Below are 19,483 nucleotides of genomic sequence, written 5' to 3'. Positions count from 1 at the left end.
CTCGTAACTCTCCGGTACTCCGAAAAATACCCGAATCACTCGGAACTTTTCCGATGTCTGAATATAGCCTTCCAATATATCGATCATTACGTCTCGACCATTTCGAGACTCCTCATCATGTCCCCGATCTCATCCGGGACTCCGAACAAACTTCGTTCATCAAATCTTATAACTCATAATACAAATCGTCATCGAACGTTAAGCGTGCGGACCCTATGAGTTCGAGAACTATGTAGACATGACCGAGACACATCTCCGGTCAATAACCAATAGCGGAACCTGGATGCTCATATTGGCTCCTACATATGCTACGAAGATCTTTATCGGTGAAACCGCATAACAACATACGTTGTTCCCTTTGTCATCGGTATGTTACTTGCCCGAGATTCGATCGTCGGTATCTCAATACCTAGTTCAATCTCGTTACTGGCAAGTCTCTTTACTCGTTCCGTAATGCAACATCCCGCAACTAACTCATTAATCACATTGCATGCAAGGCTTATAGTGATGTGCATTACCGAGAGGGCCCGGAGATACCTCTCCGAAAATGGGAGTGACAAATCCTAATCTCGATCTATGCCAACTCAACAAACACCATCGGAGACACCTATAGAGCATCTTTATAATCACCAAGTTACGTTGTGACGTTTGATAGCACACAAGGTGGTCCTCCGGTATTCGAGAGTTGCATAATCTCATAGTCAGGGGAACATGTATAAGTCATGATGAAAGCAATAGCAATAAAACTAAACAATCATTTATGCTAAGCTAACGGATGGGTCTTGTCCATCACATCATTCTCTAATGATGTGATCACATTCATCAAATGATAACACATGTCTATGGTCAGGAAACGTAACCATCTTTGATTAACGAGCTAGTCAAGTAGAGGCATACTAGGGACACTCTATTTTGTCTATGTATTCACACATGTACTAAGTTTCCGGTTAATACAATTCTAGCGTGAATAATAAACATTTATGATGATATAAGGAAATATAAATAACAACTTTATTATTGCCTCTAGGGCATATTTCCTTCAGTCTCCCACTTGCACTAGAGTCAATAATCTAGTTAAAATCACCATGTGATTTAACACCAATAGTTCACATCTTTATGTGATTAGTTCACATCTCCATGTGACTAATACCCAAAGGGTTTACTATAGACAATAATCTAGTTCACATCGCTATGTGATTAACACCCAAAGAGTGATCATGTTTTGCTTGTGAGAGAAATTTAGTCAACGGGTCTGCCACATTCAGAACCATATGTATTTTGCAAATTTTCTATGTCTACAATGCTTTGCATGGAGCTACTCTAGCTAATTGCTCCTACTTTCGATATGTATCTAGATCGAGACTTAGAGTCATCCAGATCAGTGTCAAAGCTTGCATCGACGTAACTCTTTACGACGAACTCTTTGTCACCTCCATAACCGAGAAACATTTCCTTATTCCACTAAGGATATTTTTGACCGCTGTCCAGTGATCCACTCCTGGATCACTATTGTACCCTCTGGCCAAACTTATGGTGAGGTACACAATAGGTCTGGTACACAACATAGCATACTTTATAGAACATATGAATGAGGCATAGAGAATGACTTTTCATTCTCTTTCTATTTTCTGCCGTTGTCGGGTTTTTGAGTCTTTACTCAACTTCACACCTTACAACATAGGCAAGAACTCCTTGTTTGACTGTTCCATTTTGAACTACTTCAACAACTTGTCAAGGTATGTACTCATTGAAATTTTTTATCAAGCATCTTGTTCTATCTCTATAGATCTTGATGCTCAATATGTAAGCAGCTTCACCAAGGTCTTTATTTGAAAAACTCCTTTCAAGCACTCCTTTATGCTTTCCAGAAAATTCTACATTATTTCCGATCAACAATATGTCATTCACATATACTTATCAGAAATGTTGTAGTGCTCCCACTCACTTTCTAGTAAATACAGGCTTCACCACAAGTCTGTATAAAACTATATGCTTTGATCAACTCATCAAAGCGTATATTCCAACTCCGAGATGTTTGCACCAGTCCATAGATGGATCGCTGGAGCTTGGACACTCTGTTAGCACCTTTAGGATTGACAAAACCTTCTTGTTGCATCATATACAACTCTTCTTTAAGAAATCCATTCAGGAATGCAGTTTTGACATCCATTTGCCAGATTTCATAAAATGTGGCAATTTCTAACATGATTCGGACAGGCTTAAGCATCGCTACGAGTGAGAAAATCTCATCATAGTCAACATCTTGAACTTGTCGAAAACCTTTTGTGACAATTCGAGCTTTGTAGATAGTAACACTACTATTAGTGTTTGTCTTCCTCTTGAAAATCCATTTATTCTTAATGGCTCACCGATCAACGGGTAAGTCAATCAAAGTCCATAATTTGTTCTAACACATGGATCTCATCTCAGATTTCATGGCTTCAAGCCATTTCGCGGAATCTGGGCTCACCATCACTTCCTCATAGTTCGTAGGTTCGTCATGGTCAAGTAACATGACTTCCAGAACAGGATTATCGTACCACTCTGGTGCGGAACGTATTCTGGTTGACCTACGAGGTTCGGTAGTAACTTGATCTGAACTTTCATGATCATCATCATTAACTTCCTCACTAATTGGTGTAGGAATCACTAGAACTGATTTATGGGATGAACTACTTTCCAATTCGGGAGAAGGTACAATTACCTCATAAAGTTTTACTTTCCTCCCAATCACTTCTTTCGAGAGAAACTTCTTCTATAGAAAGGATCCATTCTTAGCAATGAATATCTTGCCTTCGGATCTGTGATAGAAGGTGTACCCAACAGTTTCCTTTGGGTATCCTATGAAGACGCATTTCTCCGATTTGGGTTCGAGCTTATCAGGTTGAAACTTTTTCACATAAGCATCATAGCCCCAAACTATAAGAAATGACAGCTTAGGTTTCTTGCTAAACCACAGTTCACATGGTGTCGTCTCAACGGATTTAGATGGTGCCCTATTTAACGTGAATGCAGCTGTCTCTAATGCATAACCCAAAAACGATAGTGATAAATCGGTAAGAGACATCATAGATTGCACCATATCTAATAAAGTGCAGTTATGAAGTTCAAACACACCATTACGCTTTGGTGTTCCAGGTGGCGTGAGTTGCGAAACTATTCCGCATTGTTTCAAATGAAGACCAAACTCGTAACTCAAATATTCTCCTCCAGGATCAGATCGCAGAAACTTTATTTTCTTGTTACGATGATTTTCCACTTCACTCTGAAATTCTTTGAACTTTTCAAATATTTCAGACTTATGTTTCATCAAGTAGATGTACCCATATATGCTCAAATCATCTGTGATGATCAGAAAATAACGATACCCGCCGCGAGCCTCAACACTCATCAGATTGCATACATCAATATGTATTATTTCCAATAAGTCAGTTGCTTGCTCCATTGTTTCGGAGAATGGAGTTTTAGTCATCTTGCCCACGAGGCATGGTTCGCAAGCATCAAATGATTCATAATCAAGTGATTCCAAAAGCCCATCAGCATGGAGTTTCTTCATGCGCTTTACACCAATATGACCTAAACGGCGGTGTCACATATAAGTTGCACTATCATTATTAACTTTGCATCTTTTGGCTTCAATACTATGAATATGTGTATTACTACGATCGAGATTCAATAAACCATTCACCTTGGGTGTATGACTTCAGGAGGTTTTATTCATGTAAACAGCATAACAATTATCCCTGACTTAAATGAATAACTGTATTGCAATAAACATGATCCAATCATATTATGCTCTATGCAAACACCAAATAACATTTATTTTAGGTTCAACACTAATCCCGAAGGTAAAGGGAGTGTGCGATGGTGATCTTATCAACCTTGGAATCACTTGCAACTCACATCATCACCTCACCCTTAACTAGTCTCTGTTTATTTTGCAACTCCCGTTTCGAGTTACTACTCTTAGTAACTGAACCAATATCAAATATGGAGGTGTTGTTATAAACACTAGTAAAGTACACATCAATAAAATGTATATCAAATATATACTTTTGTTCACTTTGCCATCCTGCTTATCCGCCAAGTATCTAGGGTAGTTCCACTTCCAGTGACCATTTCCTTTGCAGTAGAAGATCTCAGTGCCAGGCTTGGGTCTAGCTTTGAGCTTCTTCATGGGAGCAGCAACTTGCTTGCTATTCTTCTTTGAAGTTCCTCTTTCTTTCCCTTTGCCCTTTTTCTTGAAACTAGTGGTCATGTTAACCATCAACACTTGATGCTATTTCTTGATCTCTACCTTCGTCGATTTCAGCATCGCGAAGAGCTTGGGAATTACTTTCTTTATCCCTTGCATATTATAGTTTATCACTAAGTTCTAATAACTTGGTGATAGTGACTAGAGAATTTTATCAATTACTATCCTATCTGGAAGATTAACTCCCACTTGATTCAAGCAATTGTAGTACCCAGACAATTTGAGCACATGCTCACTAGTTGAGCTATTCTCCTCCATCTTGTAGGCAAAGTACTATCATAGGTCTCATACCTCTCGACTCGGGCATGAGTCTGAAATACAAATTCCAGCTATTGGAACATCATATATGTTCTGTGGTGTTCAAAACATTTTTGAGGTACCGGTTCTAAGCCGTAAAGCATGGTACACTAAACTATCATGTAGTCATCATACTGAGCTTTACCAAACGTCCATAACGTCTGTATCTGCTCCTGCAATAGGTCCATCACCTAGCGGTGCATCAAGGACATAATTATTCTGTGCATCAATGAGGATAATCCTCAGATCAGAGAGCTAGTCTGCATCATTGCTACTAACATCTTTCAACATAGTTTTCTCCAGGAACATATCATAAATAAAATGGGGAAGCTATACGCGAGCAATTAATTGATCTACAACATAGATATGCAAATACTATCAGGACTAAGTTCATGATAAATTTAAGTTCAATTAATCATATTACTTAAGAACTCCCACTTAGATGGACATCCCTCTAATCATCTAAGTGATCACGTGATCCAAATCAACTAAACCATGTCCGATCATCATGTGAGATGGAGTAGTTTTCAATGGTGAACATCACTATGTTGATCATATCTACTATATGATTCACGCTCGACCTTTCGGTCTCTAGTGTTTTGAGGCCATATCTGCATATGCTAGGCTCATCAAGTTTAACCCGAGTATTCCACGTGTGCAAAACTGGCTTGCACCTGTTGTATGTGAATGTAGAGCTTATCACACCCGATCATCACGTGGTGTCTCGACACGATGAACTGTCACAATGGTGCATACTCAGGGAGAACACTTATACCTTGAAATTTAGTGAGAGATCATCTTATAATGCTACCGCCGAACTAAGCAAAATAAGATACATAAAGGATAAACATCACATGCAATCAAAATATGTGACATGATATGGCCATCATCATCTTGTGCCTTTGATCTTCATCTCCAAAACACCATCATGATCTCTATCGTCACCGGCATGACACCATGATCTCCATCATCTTGATCTCTATCAACGTGTCATCACATGGTCGTCTCACCAATTATTGCTTTTGCAACTATTGCTATCGCATAGCGATAAAGTAAATCAATTATATGGCGCTTGCATCTTATGCAATAAAGAGACAACCATAAGGCTCTTGCCAGTTGCCGATAACTTTAACAAAACATGATCATCTCCTACAACTATTTATATCTCATCACGTCTTGATCATATCACATCACAACATGCCCTGCAAAAATAAGTTAGACGTCCTCTACTTTGTTGTTGCAAGTTTTACGTGGCTGCTACGGGCTGAGCAAGAACAGTTCTTACCTACGCATCAAAAAACCACAACGCGGTATAGTGATTGCTTTTTGATCTTCAGAAAGAACCCTATTCATTGAATCCGATTCAACTAAAGTTTGAGAAACTGACACCCGCCAGCCACCTGTGTGCAAAGCACGTCGGTAGAACCAGTCTCATGAACGCGGTCATGTAATGTCAGTCCGGGCCGCTTCATCCAACAATGCCGCCGAATCAAGAAACAACTAGTGACGGTAAGCAATATGTATATACCCACGCCCACAACTCCTTTGTGTTCTATTCGTGCATATAACATCTATGCATAGACCTAGATCAGATGCCACTGTTGGGGAACGCAGTAATTTCAAAAAAAATCCTACGCACACGCAAGATCATGGTGATGCATAGCAACGAGAGGGAAGAGTGTTGTCAACATACCCTCGTAGACCGTAAGTGGAAGCATTATGACAACGCGGTTGATGTAGTCGTACGTCTTCACGATCGACCGATCCTAGTACCAAAGTACAACACCTCTACGATCTGCACACGTTCGGCTCGGTGACATCCCACGAACTCACGATCCAGCAGAGTGTCGAGGGAGAGCTTCGTCAGCACGGCGGCATGATGACGGTGATGATGAAGCTACCGGCGCAGGGCTTCGCCTAAGCACTACGACGATATGACCGAGGTAGATTACGGTGGAGGGGGGCACCGCACACGGCTAAGAGATCAATGATCAACTTGTGTGTCTATGGGGTGCCCCCTGGCCACGTATATAAAGGATGGAGGGAGGAGGAGGCCGGCCCTCATAGGGCGCGCCCAAAGTGTGGAGTCCTACTAGGACTCCCTAGTTCTAGTAGGATTCCACCTCCTACATTTTTTTTGAGAATAGGATTCCACCTCCTACATGGAATAGGAAAAAAGGGAAGGGGGAAGGAGAAGGAAGGAAGGGGGCGCCCCCTTTCCCTAGTCCAATTCGGACCAGTCCATGGGGAAGGGACGCGACCACCCTTGAGGCCTTTCTCTCCTTTCCCGTATGGCCCATTAAGGCCCAATACGAATTCCCGTAACTTCCCGGTACTCCAAAAAATACCCGAATCACTCGGAACCTTTCCGATGTCCGAATATAGCCTTTCAATATATCAATCTTTACGTCTTCACCATTTTGAGACTCCTCGTCATGTCCCTGATCTCATCCGGGACTCCGAACAAACTTAGGTCATCAAATCACATAATTTATAATACAAATCGTCATCGAACGTTAAGCGTGCGGACCCTACGAGTTCGAGAACTATGTAGACATGACCGAGACACATCTCCAGTCAATAACCAATAGCGGAACCTGGATGCTCATACTGGGTCCTACATATGCTATGAAGATCTTTATCGGTCAAACCGCATAACAACATATGTTGTTCCCTTTGTCATCGGTATGTTACTTGCCCGAGATTCGATCGTCAGTATCTCAATACCTAGTTCAATCTCGTTACTGGCAAGTCTCTTTACTTGTTCCGTAATGCATCATATACAACTAACTCTAGTCACATTGCTTGAAAGGCTTATAGTGATGTGCATTCCCGAGAGGGCCTAGAGATACCTCTCCGGCAATCGGAGTGACAAATCCTAATCTCGATCTATGCCAACTCAACAAACACCATCGGAGACACCTGCAGAGCATCTTTATAGTCACCCAGTTACGTTGTGAGGTTTGATAGCACACAAGGTGTTCCTCCGGTATTTGGGAGTTGCATAATCTCATAGTCAGAGGAACATGTATAAGTCATGATGAAAGCAATAGCAATAAAACTAAACGATCATTTATGCTAAGATAACAGATGGGTCTTGTCCATCACATCATTCTCTAATGATGTGATCCCGTTCATCAAATGACAACACATGTCTATGGTCAGGAAACTTAACCATCTTTGACTAACGAGCTAGTCAAGTAGAGGCATACTAGGGACACTCTGTTTTGTCTATGTATTCACACATGTACTAAGTTTCCAGTTAATACAATTCTAGCATGAATAATAAACATTTATCATGATATAAGGAAATATAAATAACAATTTTGTTATTGCCTCTAGGGCATATTTCCTTCATGCCCCACTTTTCAGGGACATGGTACTAGGGCGAGGAGGTGGCTGGGGCCGACGGAGACCCGGATGTGGGCCTCGGAGCCGGAACCACCGCCGACCCGCTTGGAGGAGCTGGTGTAGACCCTGCGGCTAGGATCGATGCAGTTGAAGACGCCGAGCCGCCCTGGGCCAGAGGACTCGGCTCCATAGCTCTCGCAGCGGCTTTCGGCGGAGAAACGCGAGCCACTCGGGAGGGGGGGGGGGTGTCATCCCGCATCGGCACGACGACGCCCGACGCGTTCTCCTTGATAGCCTCTGGGTTGGGCGGGCCAATCCTCTCCTCATCATCCAGCTGAATGGTCTCTAGTGGAGCTGCACGAGTACACGTACCAGAAAAATCAGTGATGATTAGTCGGAAGAATCCTGACCGTCCAAATCAGTCAGTACAAAGTACCTCTGGAGGTGGCGGCATCCGCAGCGTCAACATCACCCGAACCCTGATTGTGAGCTTGCGGATCCGCTCACATCATCGAGGTGTTTTTGCTATAAAGATCGAGCAGCACTCGGTCAGCTACCGAGTCAATGCAAAGAATATGTAAAGAGATACAAGAACACTCATGTCGATGCCACAGGCACAGGCACCCTGATCTGGGGCACCGTGGCCTTCCGGGGCTTAGCGGAGATCTGCTTGGGCTGCTTCTCAGCCGAGCTCTTTGCTTCGGCGCGAGCACGCTTGGAGATGCGAGTCGTTCACCCCAAAGCAGTTGGCTGCGGAGCCCCACCCGCCTTGCCACTCGGATCATGTTGTGCTTTCGTGCAGGGTTCCTCGAGGGCCTCGTAGGAAGGAGAGGACTCAGCCTCCTCCCCATCCTCAGAGGTCTTGTCCTCATGACTCTCCTCTTCGCCGCCGTCGTCATGCTCTTTCGAGTAGTGGCGCTCAGTGTCACTCACCACATCCTCAGGCGACCAGTCAACCGCTGGGATGTTAGAGATCATGTTCTGGAATTCCTGAAGCGCAAAAACATTGCGACACCGGAATCAGATATACAGAAAACAACATACCTGCGAGTCGATCAAACAGAAGCACTTTACCTCGACAGTCGGCGGGAGTTCTTTGGAGTAGGGCGGCACCAGCCTGGCTCCCTACGGGTTGTCTCGCGCGCAGGTGATTGCCTTGATCTTGGACCCCACATCCTTCTCGCCGAGCTCCTCCGGGTGCACTCGGGTGGGATCATTCGATCCCTCGTACAGCCACATGGGGTGGGCCCTGGCGTGCAGTGGCCGGATTCGCCGAGTGAGAAAAGTCTCCAGTAGATCCATGCCGCTCACGACATGTTCACAATTCTCACCAGGGCGGTGGCCAAGATGCCGACCTCCATCTTCTCCTCCTTCGCCATCGAAAGGGACTCGGGAGCCCTCACCCTCTCTGCCGAGTACGATGGGAGGCCTGACTGGTTGTGGGCACTGGGGACATCCCTGCAATAGAACCATGTCCCCTGCCACCCCTTGACGGAATCAGGAAAGCTCATCTTTGGGAAGGCACTCCCCTTGACTTGGATGCCCAAGCCCCACGCAGCTGGGTGACATGGGTCTTCGTGCCGGCCGACGAGTCCTTCTTGACGGTCATCGAATGAAAAGTGAAGATATGCTTGAAAAGCCCCCAATGGGGTTGGCTACCAAGGAAGTTCTCACAGAGGGAGATGAAGGCCAGAAGATAGATGATGGCATTTGGATGGAGATGGTGGATCTGCGCGCCAAAGTAATTAAGGAACACTCTGAAAAAGGGGTGATGAGGCATAGAGAAGCCATGCTCGATGTGGGTGACTAGCAGGACAGGCTTGTCCTCCTGCGACGCCGCCTCGACCTCCCCCGCTAACATGGGTCCAGTGACCGTCAATGTGTGGCAAAAAGAGTGGTTCTATATCACCGAGCCAAGGGATGTTTCCATGATGGCGGCTCCCGTATTTAGATCCGGACTTCCTACCAGACTGGCCTCATGGACCACAAAAAGTCCGGACTGGGGGTCTGCTGCCGATGTGAAGGCGCTGCAGAAGCGCGTCGTCAGCGTGATGGGGACCAGCGCAAAGCTTGCCAACATGGCCCGGATTATGCTTTGATACGTCCATTTTGCATCATGCTTTTATATCGATATTTATCGCATTATGGGCTGTTATTACACATTATGTCACAATACTTATGCATATTCTCTCTTATTTTACAAGGTTTACATGAAGAGGGAGAATGCCGGCAGCTGGAATTCTGGGCTGGAAAAGGAGCAAATATTAGAGACCTATTCTTCACATCTCCAAAAGTCCTGAAACTTGATGGGAGCATATTTTAGAATATATAAAAATATTGCGCGAAAGAAGTACCGGAGGGGGGCCACCCATCGTCCACGAGGGTGGGGGGCGCACCCTACCCCCCTGGCGCGCCCCCTGCCTCGTGGGCCCCCTGGCAGCCCTCTGATGCCCATCTTTGGCTATATGGAGTCTTTCGTTGAGGAAAAAATCATAAGCAAGCTCACGGGACGAAACTCCGTTGCCACGAGGCGGAACCTTGGCGGAACCAATCTAGGGTTCCGACGGAGCTGTTCTGCCCGCGAAACTTCCCTCCGGGAGGGGGAAATCGTCACCGACGTCATCACCATCGATCCTCTCATCAGGAGGGGGTCAATCTCCATCAACATATTCACCAGCACCATCTTCTCTCAACCCTAGTTCATCTCTTGTATCCAATCTTTGCCCCAAAGCCTGAGATTGGTACCTGTACTGGTTTGCTAGTAGTGTTGATTACTCCTTGCAGTTGATGCTAGTTGGTTTACTTGGTGGAAGATCATATGTTCAGATCCATTATGCATATTAATACCCCTCTTATTATGAACATTAATATGATTTGTGAGTAGTTACGTTTGTTCATGAGGACATGGGAGAAGTCTTGCTATAAGTAGTCATGTGAATTTGGTATTCGTTCGATATTTTGATGAGATGTATGTTGTCTTTCCTCTAGTGGTGTCATGTTAACGTCGACTACATGACACTTCACCATTGTTTGGGCCTAGAGGGAGGCATTGGGAAGTAATGAGTAGATGATGGGTTGATAGAGTGCTTGCAGAGAATATCTTGCTGAAAACTGCTTATCATTTCCTTCTGCTCCTCGTTGGGTTCGACACTCTTACTTATTGAAAGGACTAAGATAGATCCCCTATACTTGTGGGTCATCAAGACTCTTTTCTGGCGCCGTTTCGAGGGAGTCAAGCGCCTTTGGTAAGGAAAAAATTTATATAGTGTGCTGAAATTTACTGTCACCTGTTACTATGGAACATAATCCTTTGAGGGGCTTGTTTGGGGTATCTTCACCCCGACCAGTAGAGCAAAGAGTTGCTCCTAAACCTAATGAACCTACTGAAAATGTTTACTTTGAAATTCCATTAGTATGATAGAGAAACTGCTAGCTAATCCTTTCACAATGATGGAACATTACATCCCGATTTGCACCTAATCTATGTGGATGAAGTTTGTGGATTATTTAAGCTTGTAGGTATGTCCGAGGATGTTATCAAGAAGAAGGTTTTTCCTTTATATTTGAAGGGAGAGGCATTGACATGGTTTAGGCTATGTGATGATATGGGATCATGGAAATACAACCGATTGAAATTGGAATTTCATCAGAAGTTTTATCCTATGCATCTTGTTCATCGTGATCGTAATTTGATATACAATTTTTGGCCTCGCGAAGGAGAAAGCATCGCTCAAGCTTGGGGGAGGCTTAAGTCAATGTTATATTCATGCCCCAATCATGAGCTCTCAAAAGAAATGACTATTCAAAATTTTATGCTCGGCTTTCTCTCAGTAATCGCTCCATGCTCGATACTTCTTGTACTGGTTCTTTTATGATGAAGACTATTGAATTCAAATGGGATTTATTGGAGAGAATTAAACGTAACTCTGAAGATTGGGATCTCAACGAAGGTAAGGAGTCAAGTATAACACCTAATTTTGATTGTGTTAAATCTTTTATGGATACCAATGTTTTCCGTGAATTTAGCACTAAATATGGACTTGACTCTGAGATAGTAGCTTCTTTTTGTGAATCCTTTGCTACTCATGTTGATCTCCCTAAGGAGAAGTGGTTTAAATATAATCCTCCCATTGAAGTAAAAGTAGTTGCACCTATTAAATTAAGTTGAAGAAAAGACTATCACTTATAATGATCCCGTTGTTCCTACTGCTTATATTGAGAAACCACCTTTCCCTGCTAGAATAAAGGATCATGCTAAAGCTTCAACTATGGTTCGTAAGAGTAATACTAGAACACCTACACCCTCTGAGCAAATTAAAGTTGAACCTAGTGTTGCTATCGTTAAAGATCTCTTGGCCGATAATATTGATGGGCATGTTATTTACTTCTGTGATGAAGCTGCTAGAATTGCTAGACCTGATACTAAAAATAAACATAGACCTATTATAGGCATGCCTCTTATTTCTGTTAAAATAGGAGATCATTGCTATCATGGCTAATGTGATATGGGTGCTAGCGCAAGTGCAATACCTCATTCCTTATACAAAGAAATTATGCATGATATTGCACCTGCTGAGTTAGAAGAAATTGATGTTACAATTAAGCTTGCCAATAGAGACACTATTTCACCGGTTGGGATTGTTAGAGATGTTGAAATCTTGTGTGGGAGAGTTAAATACCCTGCTGATTTCCTTGTTCTTGGTTCCCCACAAGATGACTTTTGTCCCATTATATTTGGTAGACCCTTCTTGAATACTGTTAATGCCCAGATAGACTGCAAAAATGATGTTGTTACTATTGGTCTAGGGGATATGTCTCATGAGTTTAATTTTGCTAAATTTCGTAGACAACCCCATGATAAAGAATTGCCTAGTAAAGATGAAATTATTGTTCTTGCTTCTATTGCCGTGCCTCCTAGTGATCCTTTAGAACAATATTTGCTAGACCATGAAAATGATATGTTTATGAATGAAAGAAGGGAAATTGATGAAGTATTCTTTAAACAGGGACCTATTTTGAAACACAACTTGCCTGTTGAAATCCTAGGGTGTCGGTGTACAAAAAGAGGGGTACACTTTTTGTACCCCTATAACTGTGCACGGGCAGTCAGAGCCGCGCCCGCGACCACACCAAGCAAGGCAAGGTAGGTGAGCCAGGGTAAGACCGAAGCCCAAGGTAACTAGAACAACGCCAAGGCCAAGACCACGAAGAGCAAAGGGACAAAGCGGGCTCCTCCGGCAAGATCCTTGCCGGGGTCAGCTTTAGCAGCCTCATCAAGACCCTTGCCACGGCAACTCGCCCCACACCTACAGAGCGATTCACCCTTGAGTCCACGGCCCCCACCATGGTCCACTGTGTTGGGGCAAGGGCTCGGGAGACACCTCTGAGGTGGCATGCAGATCTTTGTGAAGAAACATTCAAGATCAGATGAGCACTAGAAGACGACGACCCTTGGCAAGATCCCAGCCAAGCGAGACCACGAGACCCCTGGCAAGCGCCTTGCCGGAGACGACAGCAGGCGCCACGACAAGACCCTTGCCGGGGCCCCGGCAAGGCCCTTGCCAAGGACATATACAGGGCCACCATTAGGCCCACGCTGACCAAGTCACGACCGCCGTTCACATGCAGCTGCCGACCTAACCAACTGGGCAGGCACCTGCGTGGCGGCATGCAGATCTTCGTGAAGATCCCACCACCGTGCCACCTCAGCTGCCTGCCTGCCTATATGGCACCACGGGCATCGCTGGCCAGGGCGCGTGTCAACACGAGGAGGAGCGGCGACGGACGGAACGGACTTCGCCCCCATCCCCGATAAAGCGAGAGGACACCTAAGAAGACGCATTAAATGCGCCTTGTCATGTAATGCGAGGGATAACCTCGCATCACTGTACCCTTTCCACCTCCTGTGTGCCACTGTGGCAACCCCTTTACCCTATAAAAGGAGGCCCGAGGCGACCAGGAGAGGGATTCGGCTTTTTGGAGCTCCTCACGCCACATAGCTAGCTCAAGAACACAAATATACATCCACCAAAGTAGGAGTAGGGTTTTACGCATCCTCGCGGCCCGAACCTGGATAAACGAAGCGCGTGCTATCAGTTTGATCCGCTCTTCTCTCAACCCCGCGCCCCGCTAACCGTAGTAGGGATTCTTGTGATCCCATAGGTGTCGTTTCCACCGACATCTTTGGCGCGCTAGGTAGGGGGCGCAGTTGTGAGAATCGGCTTTAGCAGTTAGTCTAGCGCTTCTTCATCTTCGTGGCTCTTGAAGAAGGAGGGGGGCCAGAAGATCAGCGCTAGAGCGACGACAAATAGAAGCTAAGTCACACCAAACCCTGACCTGTTCTATCATTCTTATATGAGGTTATTTCCCCCGGAGATGTCATGTGTTTGTATGGGAAACCTGCACTCCAGGGGGCTCTCCCGCAATCGGCAACACCCTTGCCCTATTTCGAGTCCGCTCAACAGCTCAAGCGGCTGCGTCGAGAACGGTAGGGTAGCCTTCCACGATCAACAACGCTCTCGATTCTGACTCGAGTCAAGCTCGACAGTTCGAGCGGCCGCGTTCAGAATGGTAAGGTGGCTCACCCGGCAGCACGCATACCCGGCAGGCCAATGGGGATCCGTCCCCAAAACGCCGCTTGGGGCTTCCGCACCGGCGAGCCTGCCCAGTTGGCGTAGGGAACACATACAAAGGGGAATTGAACAGGGAAATAACATGCACGAAAATTAAAAGTACTGCGGAAGTTATGTTACATCACATCATTGCTGCGGTTCTAACTAAAGATAAAAACTGTCTTGGTCGTGAACCTGCAGCGGCGATGAGGAAAGGGATGCCTAGTCCCGGCGCTGGCCTTCCACCCTCTTGATTTCGCCGATACTGCCGATGATGGGCTTGATGCGCTCCTTGAGCACCGTGAGGTCAGTACCATCCGGCAAGCTATCCATCGCGGCTTCGAAGTCGAGGTCAGGATTCCAGTACGCCATCTTGGTGAGGACCTTGGTCATGGCCCCCCGGCAAAGCCGCCGGGCCTCCTCGGCCAACATGGCCGCTCTGCTGGAGTGAAGATATGCCAAGGCTCCAAGGACGCCCTCGAAGAACTGAGTCGGCTTGGTGTTGACGGTCCCGCTGCGCTCGGGGGCATACCTCATGTTTGGCATCCCCATGGTGGCCAACTACAAGGTGACCCTGCTGGCGACGTCCTCCAGACGGCTGATCCAACGGTTTTCACCCACCACATAATCCTGGTGGGAGGCGCCCTCGTTCGCCCGCAGCTGCTTCTCCTCCTCCAGGCCCCTGGTCAAGGTCTCCTCCTGAGCCGCGCTCTCCGACAGCATCTTCTCGAGATCCTCCAGCTTCAGCTTGAGATGTGTCACAGAGTTCTGTGCTTCGGAGAGCTCCCCAGCTCTGCTGATGACCGCTCCTTGCGCCTCTATCAAGGCACTGTTGAGCGTGCTCTTCACTTGGGACAGCTTGAGGGCCTGCTCCTTCAGCCTGTCCCGCTCTACCTCCAGCTCCTTCACCTTGCCAGCGTGGGCTAGAGCCTGGGCATCGAGCGCCTCTTTGTGCCTCTACTCCAGCTCGCGAGTCTGTCGCACGACAAGGGCTTCGAGCTCCTCATCCTTGCCGCAAAGCGTTGCGGCAAGCTTCTCCTCGCACGCGGTGAGGTCCTCCTCATGAGAATCCAATGCGGCCTGGTGTTGAGTCCGGGCGGCCTCGGCCGTGGCAGCCATGTTCGCCACCGCCTCCTGGGCCTTCTCGATGTCAGCCAGCTTCATGGTGAGCTCCACATTGTGCTTGGCCAACTCTTCCTGAAAGGCCCTCTGCTCCTCACGAGTCTGGCGGAACCAGGTCTGCGTCTCAGCAACGCGCGCCTTGAAGTCCACCTCCGCCTTGTCCACTGTCGCCATCCTGTATTTGGCCTTGTCTAGACGAGCACGATGGAGCGCTTGGAGTTTCCGGAAATTGGCCCCCATGGCGCAGAGAAGCTGCTCTTCTGGGGAACCATCATTGCCGACGCTCGGTTCATCAACCACCTCGAGCCCGGTGGCGGCAAGCACCTCGCCGTCAAAGACCTCCCCTTCAGCGGGCGCTCGGGAACTTGACACCCCTGGAAGATGGACGAAAAGTTCGTCACCCACCTTCAAGTATCTGCCAGAGCCCGAGGTTGTGGAAGAAGAAGGTTGATCATCGGCCACCTCTTCCTCGCCTGCAGCCTTGCCGGCCTCCCCGACAGGCCCACCACGGGCCTCTCCGGCAGAAGCCTCACCAGTCGCCCCGGCAGCCCCCGTGGCGGCGTCCCTGGAAGCATGTTTGACGGCCTCCTCGGCGGCGGTCTTGTCGGCATCCTTGGCGGCCTTCTCAGCGGCAATCCTGCCGGCCTCCACCGCGGCCTCCTCGGCAATATTCCCAATAACAGTATCCACGTCCTCCATATCTACCGAAGGAGGACCTGGGTAATAAGGGAGGTGATGAAGCCAAGAAAAAGAATAAGGGAAGAACGGAGACAGAGAATAGGCGACTCACCAGTGCCTGGCTGTGAAGCAGAAGTCCCCTCCCCGCCGGTGTTTGGCGCCGGGGCGGAGTCACCAGCGCCCAAGTTCCCCACTTCCTCCATGAGCGTGGGCTCGGTGCTGGGCGCCCTTGCCAAGGACGCCCCTCGCGGCGGTGTGGCCGATGGGGGTGGTGTGTTGGGGGTAGCCCTTTGTGGCTCCTGCTGCTGCCGCTCCCCTCCTACAAACCCGATAAGGTCAGCACCATAGCATCGAACTCCTACCACATGTTGATAAGAGGAGGGTGACGAACTTACGCTGGGGGCTGTGCCGGGGGCTGCTGTCCGGGCTGCTCAACACCACCAGTGGCGCCCTCGAAGCACCAGCCGGGGGCTGGCCGCCCACCGAGGCCTTGGCCCTCTTCGCCCTCTGGGCCAACGTCTCTGCGTCCCTGCAAAAGCAAAAATGGATCAAGATAAGTGGCATAATTCAGGGGAAAAGAGATGGCAGTAAGAAACAGAGTACTTACTCATCATCCATCTCCTCCTCTTCCGCTGCTTTCCTTTTCCTCTTCGGGCTAAGAGGCCCGAGATCAAAAGTGACCCCCGCGTCGACATCTGAGTCGATATCTGCCGGAGGAGGCGAAGAAGGCGGGGTTTGTACACGCCTGGATGAGGAAGGGGCGGTTGTCTTTTTCCTCTCTGCCGCCTTCGTCAGCCTCTTCGCCGCCGTGGCTCTCGTGTGACGCCCGGACCCCTCCAAGGTTAACTGAGGCCGCGCAGCCCTGCCGGGCCGGACCGGCTCGCCGAAGCCAGCTCGCCGCAGGACTCGCCCTCTTCCCGTGGCTGGCATCGGGCCCGCAGCCTCCGCCTCCTCCTCCGACGACTTGTCGGCCACATCTTCAACTAGAGGGGCCCCGGTGTCGGCACTACTGACTTTCCCGGCAGCCGCCGCCCATCGGGCGAGCTCCTCCTCCTTCGCAGCCGTCGCGTCCCTGTCCTCTGCACCACCAGCACTGCCGGCTTCCGTGCTTCGCCTCCCTTGCCCTGGTAGCAATGTAGTCCAGCTCCGCCTGGGAAGTGTCCTGGACAAGCAGCCGCTCGACGTCAGCACTGACAAGCCCCTCATGCAGAGTGTTGAAGAACTCTTGCACTTGGGCGACGTCCGGCACGGCCCAGCTTCGGACGGGGCCGTGCACATTGTAGTCCGGCATCATGGCAATAATGTCGGTCCGGCGTGAATTGTTGCACAGCGGGACCACTCCTGCTGGCAACTTGAATAAAGGCCCCCTGAAGGTCTTGCCGGCCTTCGCAGCAGCCCTCCCAGCCTTGCCAGTCCGCTCGATCTCGCCGTCGCGGCCCACGTCAAGCTGGAAGAGTCGTTGGCAGAAGTGAGCGTGCTGCATCATCGCATGATGTCTGCAGGGTTCGTAAAAAGCCAGGCCGGCCTCCCCTTGTTATGCAGCGGGGCGATCTGGTGAGCCAAAGAATCCTAGTGGTGGCGGCAGTGAGCTTCTCATCGTCGGCATCGACATCACTCCAATCGCTGCCGCGAACCTGCGGCGCCCAGCGAACCTTGCAGAACGCCGGCGGGTCCTTCTCTTCAATCAAGCACCACCGGCCGCGCCATTCCTCCCACCTCTCCTTCATGGCACTGTCCGGGTATGCCCCCTTGGATCTTGGGATCCAGGTGACGCAGCCAGAGACGGCACCTCCCGGCTGGATCCGAGGAAAGAAATAGTGGCGGAAAAGCGCCATGTTGGGGTACACCCCAGCAAAGCCTTCGCAAAGATGCGCGAAAAGGGCCATGCACGCCACCGCGTTCGGAGTAAAATCCAAGAGACGGAAGCCGAAGGTGTGCATAATGTCGCAGAAGAAATCGGAAAAAGGAGGGCATAACCCGCAAGAAAAGTAGTCAACGAAGAAGGGATACCGATTTGGAGTAGGATCGGCGCAGGCGGCGGGGATGACACGCGTGGCCAGGTGCCCCGAATTCTCTCCCCCCGTCTTCACTCCCCACAGGGGCTTGAAGGAGGCCCGGAGTTCATGAACGTCGACCGTCGAGGGGAAGAAGAAGGCGGACTACGTCCGTTGCCCCGACAGCGCGCTCTCCGGCGGCTCCACAGTCCCAGCATCCTTGGCCATCCCCTTGCCCTTGGTGGATTTGGGCACCATGGCGGCTGAGAAGGTTAAAGGACTGGAGGAGGAGCGGTGGAGATACGGCGACAGTAGGCGGTGGCGGAAGCTTAGGAAGGAAGGAAAAGAGGACGATGGCTCTGAGATTGGAAGAGACACAAGGAAGGGGGTGAAAGTGAGCAGCGCGCCCGTGATTACTCCTTTTTTATGGGGAAAACACGGGCCGCCTCCTTTCACATTAACTGCGATGTGACGCATGCGTGTGAAAACCAACCCCACACATGCCGCCCACGTCACGCACACCCCTCCACGCCGCGCCGCGCGCGTGGGTTGTGAGAAGCGCAACGCGCGAAAAATCTTACCACGGTAAAAACCGCCCCGCCTACCCGCGCACCGTTCTGGGCCTAGCCAAACAATGCATTGCGCTTATGTGTGGCCCAGGCCCGGGAGCTCCTATCGGTGTACAAAAAGAGGGGTACACTTTTTGTACCCCTATAACTGTGCACGGGCAGTCAGAGCCGCGCCCGCGACCACAACAAGCAAGGCAAGGGAGGTGAGCCAGGGTAAGACCGAAGCCCAAGGTAACTAGAACGACGCCAAGGCCAAGACCACGAAGAGCAAAGGGACGAAGCGGGCTCCCCGGGCAAGATCCTTGCCGGGGTCAACTTTAGCAGCCCCAGCAAGACCCTTGCCGCGGCAGCTCGCCCCACACATATGGAGCGAGTCACCCTTGAGTCCACGGCCCCCACCATGGTCCACTGTGTTGGGGCAAGGGCTCGGGAGACACCTCTAAGGTGGCATGTAGATCTTTGTGAAGAAACATTCAAGATCAGATGAGCACTAGAAGACGACGACCCTTGGCAAGATCCCAGCCAAGGGAGACCACGAGACCCCCGGCAAGTGCCTTGCCGGAGACAACAGCAGGCGCCGCGACAAGACCCTTGCCGGGGCCCCAG

Source organism: Triticum dicoccoides, chromosome 2A (assembly GCF_002162155.2).
Source record: "Triticum dicoccoides isolate Atlit2015 ecotype Zavitan chromosome 2A, WEW_v2.0, whole genome shotgun sequence".
NCBI classification, from domain to species: domain Eukaryota; kingdom Viridiplantae; phylum Streptophyta; class Magnoliopsida; order Poales; family Poaceae; genus Triticum; species Triticum dicoccoides.
The sequence above is the reverse complement of the archived record's forward strand: the minus strand, read 5'-3'. Positions refer to the sequence as shown.